Source organism: Eurypyga helias, unplaced genomic scaffold (genome assembly GCF_000690775.1).
Source record: "Eurypyga helias isolate BGI_N326 unplaced genomic scaffold, ASM69077v1 scaffold8082, whole genome shotgun sequence".
Taxonomy (NCBI): Eukaryota; Metazoa; Chordata; class Aves; order Eurypygiformes; family Eurypygidae; genus Eurypyga; species Eurypyga helias.
The window spans coordinates 76,442-82,201 of record NW_010235274.1 but is presented as its reverse complement, the minus strand read 5'-3'; the positions used below and the strand labels follow the sequence as shown (position 1 = coordinate 82,201).

Below are 5,760 nucleotides of genomic sequence, written 5' to 3'. Positions count from 1 at the left end.
CCTGCTGAATACACATATTGAAGAAATGAATTTTCCCAAGATCCTGAGCCCAAAGGCTTGATTGCACGCTATGCTCTCCCCATCTACCTCCATGCCAGCCAGCCTCTGGAACCCCCAGCATCCTCCCACCCCTTCCTCCATGCCGGTGCCTTACCTTCTGTATGTTCTCAGACTTCTGTCCTCTCCACACCAGAGGCTTTTGGCATCATCCCCTTTCCCATCATGTCATTGTTTCCTTCTTTACCCCATCCTGCTAACATTAATCTTGTCTAAAAAATATTCATCTTAAACTTTCCTTTCTACCTTCCCCCACTTCCGACTACCAGAAATGAGAAAGATGCATCTGGTACTGCAATCCCTAATGGAAGGGATTGCTACTGAAAAGAAATGGAAGAGTGTCACTCTGTTTTATGCATTTGGCTATCAGCTTTCTAATGCTCTCTAGGTATCATTTTATTGGTAGTAGGTATGCATGTCCACCCAAACTTTCAAATAATTCCATAAGAATTTAAATAAATATACTCAATATTTGTTACATAACCTTCCTATATTCACCCTATCATACATGAATCTTACAAAACACTTTAGATCCATTTATTAGCTGCAAAAATACCAACCACTGTGCAGCACCTGGAGAAAGGCCTTGATGGGAACACACAATCCAGTATTATGTGAACTGGAAGGGAGGTTTCAGGTTTACAGCTGGTTATTTCCACAAGTAAACCCAATAAATACCCAATACCATGCTCACATGAGCAGCCACGGACACACAGACCTTTCTTGATTTCATTCTGAAGCCAGAAGAAGAGCTGCTGATTTGAATAGTAAATGACAGTCGGAGCAAAGAAGTGCAATCGAACAAACTCCATATTTTATTAAAAAAACCCCAACAAACTATGGTTTTTAAAGTTTTCCTTCAAGGGTAAGAGATGTTTCTGTTAGAAATTTTTAAAAATGTTTTTTTAAATGCTATTTGTGATCCAGTTAAGCAGTGATATCATGGGGATCACTGCTGAGTCTTCACTGTATCGTCAGAGGGGGCAGAAGCTCTTCACAGAAATCTCTTCATCTGGCTTTTCTGTCTTGTCTCCTCCCTCAAAGCCAGCCTGTTGTGGTTCTCCAAGAGGCTCACGTCCTCCAAGTCTGTTAAGTCTGGGAGTTCCTCAGGCAATTAAAGGCAAATGAAGATGTTCCAAAGACGTCACAGCTACACTGGGTTGGGATAGACTTTACAGGAGCCTGTTTTTGGGTAGAAGAGCTGGTGGTGGTACAGGATTGATGGTCACAGTGTCCTCTGTGTTAACAGGTTCTACCCTGTGGCTCCTTCTTCATCTTGGTTTTTTATTCTTTTTCTTCCTGACAATGCCTGGGTCCAGGCATTCTAAGGCTGCCTGCTCATTCTCTTCTTCGTGCTGTAGAAGCTCTGCACTTGCAGAATGGCATGTTTCTAGTCTGTCATTTGTGTTTTGGCTGCTGCTGCTTGGTAGTGCCCAGCATCCATTTGTTCCTGCTCTGTTTGTGAATTGATGACAACTGCAGCCTTTTCATTCTCCAGACTCTGCTGCTTCTTTTCCTTTTCAATTACTTTTTCATTCTCTGCGATGACCATAGATATGGGCTGGAAAGGGTTTTCGTTGTTCCCAGGCTCAGGATCTTTCTCCTCAGGTACTCTTCTTCCTTCTTCTCTCTCCCTTCTTTCTTCCTGTTCCCTTTCTTCTTGGATCCTTCTCACTCTCTCAGCTCGTTCCACTTCCTGTTGTTCTTCATATGCTCTTTGTTCTGCAGTGTCTCTCTGAATGTGCTCATTTAAGGTGTCAAAATCTTCCTCTATGGTCTGTAGGAGCCAATATAAACCCTTTTTTATTGATTTATCAATTTTCTTCCTGCAGCCCATGGTAGCTGAGCAGGGTTCAATTTTACATGGACACTTGCATTCATTGACCATCTTTTCCAGACTTAAGCTGTTGATGATGTCTGCTTCTTGTCATCTCGCTCTTGCAGATGAACATCAGTGTGGGGAGACCAAGAGTCCTGCTCTGTGTTCACAAAGGGGATCTGCACCAAAGATGGTGCATCCTCCGCTGCTGCAGTACTGCCTGACCTCTCTAGTTCCGACACAGAAGACATCTGTCAGGACCTTTATGTGACATAAACCACGGCAGGACTTCACATTAACAATCTGATTCTGTTCCAGTAACTTCAAAGATGAACTGAGGGTGTGTCATCATTCAAAAGACAGACAAGGTCCCTGGTCCATGCACCTAATGTTGTATTGATTCAGCAAACACCTAGGTGCTAGCTCTGCACTTGGTAGACTCTGTGGAAGCAAGATTGGATATAAGGAAGAAATTCTTCCTGCAGAGGGTGGGGAGGCACTGGGACAGGTTGCCCAGAGGAACTGTGGATGCTCCATCCCTGGAAGTGTTCAAGGCCAGGCTGGATGATGCTTGGAGCAACCTGGTCTAGTGGAGGGTGTCCCTGCCCATGGCAGGGGGGTTGGAACTGGATGGTCTTTAAGGTCCCTTCCAACCCAAACCGTCCTGTGATCCTGTGTTCAGGACCAGGCTTCATCCAAGGGCTCCTGCACATGTGTGCCCCTTCCCATGCCATTGCAGCAGTTCTGATTTGCTGAAGAAGAGGGAAGAGGTGACCATATGGGCCTCTCTCCCCTTCCCTGGAGGTGGGATCTGTGACTGCATTGGTGGATAGAGGAAGAACAATTGTTGTCACCTACCTTGGCTTCTGTGAATCCTTTGACATGGTCTCACTCGTCCTTGTCTTTAAATTAAAGAGGTATGGATTTGCTGGATCGACTACTTGATGGATAAAGAATTTGCTGTTTGGGTGCATCCAAAGTGTTGCAGTTAATGGTTCTGTGACCAGATGGAGGGGGTTGCCTAGAGAAGGTGTGGATGATGCCACCCTGGAAGTGTTCACAGTTAGGTTGGATAGGGCTTTAGGAAACCTGATCTGTGGTGAAAGATGTCCCTTCTATGACAGGGTTGGACTAGATGACCTTTAAAGGCCCTTTCCAACCCAAACCATTCCAGGATCCTATGACCCCCCAGTTATCTCCCACCAACTCCATGCAGTCCTTTCTTTTGGTAGCCTCTTATCCTGAATGACTTCTTTTCCCCTACTATTGTGATTTTTCTTCAGTATCCTCTGTTTTCTATTTGTATTTGCCCTGAAGTGGTCAGGCAGTTGGACTACATGGCCACTGTAAGACCCTTCCAATGGAAACACTCTGGTCAAGTCTACTCTTATCCCATGTGTGCAGGCTGCGTGCCGGGAGACATGCCCACAGAAGGGGGACAGTGTGTCCAGCACACAAAGGTTATAGCTTTACTGAGCAGGGGTCCAGGAAACTCTCTGGACTCTGTTTGCTTAAATTTTTCCCTAGTTTTCATCAAAATCAGTGAGCACCTGTCCAAGGAGGCTTCGATAATTCTTTGAAACATAATTTGAACATTATTCCCCCTCTTCTCCCTTGGATAGAAATATTTGATGAGTGCAAGAACAATTTTTAGTTCATCAAAGACAATTTTCTGCTGAAATTAGCTCTTTTTCAAAGTAGTAATAATAATTCTTATTACAATTTCTCCTATATTATTTCTGGCTTTGATAACTACAAGCTAGTTGGAATGAGATTCCTTTAGTACAGCGAAACGAAAAGCAAAATTAACTGAGCCCTGCCCTCTGGGAATTGCTTTCCCTCTGCTCTGCCCCCCAGTGCTTTAGCATCAGAAATCTGTGGGGCTGTAGGTTCACTGAAATGAGTAAGAGGACTTGTTTTTTCTTTAGGGCTTTGCTGGTGAGCTATCTAATTTTTTTTTCCTGCTGTAAACATGGGCCAAAATGGAGGAATAATTTTTTAATTCTGTAATTTGTGCACATTTAAATTAGGGAGGTGACTCTTGCTCACACATTTTGATTTGCTGCTAGGAAACGCAGATTTCAGTGGGAATCATCTGGACATTCAGTCTTAGGTAGCTGGTGTGCCATGGTGTGTCGCAGTAATAGTGCTGCACGGGGAGCTCACGTAGCTCCTGAGCGCAGGGGGTGTGCGTTGCCTCCTTGGCTGGCATGTACCCCCCGTAATAGCCTGTTCTCACTCTGACAAAGCCAAGCAGTGCATTAAAAGAGGTGTAAGGGGGGAATATAATGTGGAAAATGACATTTTCAAGACTGGCACATTTCTCCCTAGGAATTGCCATTCACACTGCTGAATTTCCCGTCACACTTAGCTAAGCTCTGATCTGGCTGTTTGGAAACTGCTATAACAGGTATCTGGAAAGACAGAGCAAAAAAACTGGAATGTTTTTTACTTCCTTACTTGCCATGTCATCCCTAAAGTCCTAAGTTTTACCCCTGGAAGAAAAGCTGGGTGAGGTACCTTAAAGAGAAAAATTATAATGTCGGCTATGAAATGTAAAGTTGGGTGAAATCAGGTAAATTATCCTGATGCAACACAACCTTCAACCAGCCAGCCTCCAGGTGGCACGTGTCAGTGTAGAACCCAAGGGAATCTGAAAAAAAAGGGGTGATAACAGTATAACGGGAAAACCACTCAGATCCAGGTGTAATGATGGGGGCTGTCTGAGTGAGGAAAACTCGGTACTTCTAGAGACGTGTTTTATATCGCAAAAGTGGGGTGGATTCCCATAGGTAACAGTGTAATAAAACTGACCTGGGATGAAAGGAATAGAAGCCAGCTGAAATGAGCATAATACGGATCTGCAGAAATAAGCCTACATATATATATATCATTTATAGGGAATAAATTCCTTTCTGTATCTGCATGGTTTCTGAACACCGTTTTATAGAATTCTCTAGCGGGGATGTAATTCTCTTTTTTTCCTCCCATTCTTTAGGATGCCCTAATCCTTGGGCTGGTGATTATTCCCTACAAGTCCTTTTTCAAAGAAGTTAGAAGATTTCTTTGGGCCTTTTTTAATAAAGTGCCATTGGCATTTCATAACTCATGGTGTTTCATAAGGTATGAAACAAAAACATTCAAGAAATTCATGATTAGTAAGGCCAGCAGGAAAGTGAAATTTTATTTTAAATTAATTTGTAAATTCTACCTATTTATCATTTATTTCTGGGTTTGGCATGCACTATGGCCAGTGTCCTGCTTTTTCCCATCCAGTGCCCCTTTTATTTAGGAGTGACAGGGCTCTGGCCCGTCTGGCTGCATGGCTACTGGCCATATTCACTGGTGCATTTTTCCAGCAGATCTGACACCTAATCTAAAAAATGACTCTGCAGTAAGACACTTCAGATAAATGGAAAGAAAGAAAAAGAGAACAGGCAATCTCATCGAGCCCAGGGGACTCTCCACTGCCTGGTTTTCTTCAGGAGGCACAGGGCATATCGTGGCATTAGTCATGAACACCAGCACGCTGGGGAGGAGCCAACAAACGCCTTAATTTTATTTGGTACATGGTGCCTGGTTACAGCAGGGTATTTTCTTTTTTTGTAGCTGTAAGGGTTGGAGACCTTGGTCTCAGTCACGGAGAGTTCAGTGGTTTGGAGGTAACCTAACCTTAGGTGCTGGTGCACATGGGGTTGGGAAGAAGCATGGCCAAGGTGTAGCCACGTCCTGGGAGACCCCTCTGCAGTGGTGGTGGAGCGGCTTGGTGGGAGAGCTGCAGTCCCCAGCTTTCACTCCCATGAAATGAGGAATGAGGAAGCTGCGTGGAACAGATGTGAGTCGCTCTGTGAACTGATGGCTGGGTGCTCAGCATCCTTGGCACT

General features: G+C 44.3%; 1 pseudogene; it reads right to left on the bottom strand.

Moving 5' to 3' along the window:
• Positions 1–1,031: 1,031 nt before the first annotated feature.
• Positions 1,032–1,980, bottom strand: LOC104505920 (annotated as a pseudogene).
• Positions 1,981–5,760: the final 3,780 nt, after the last annotated feature.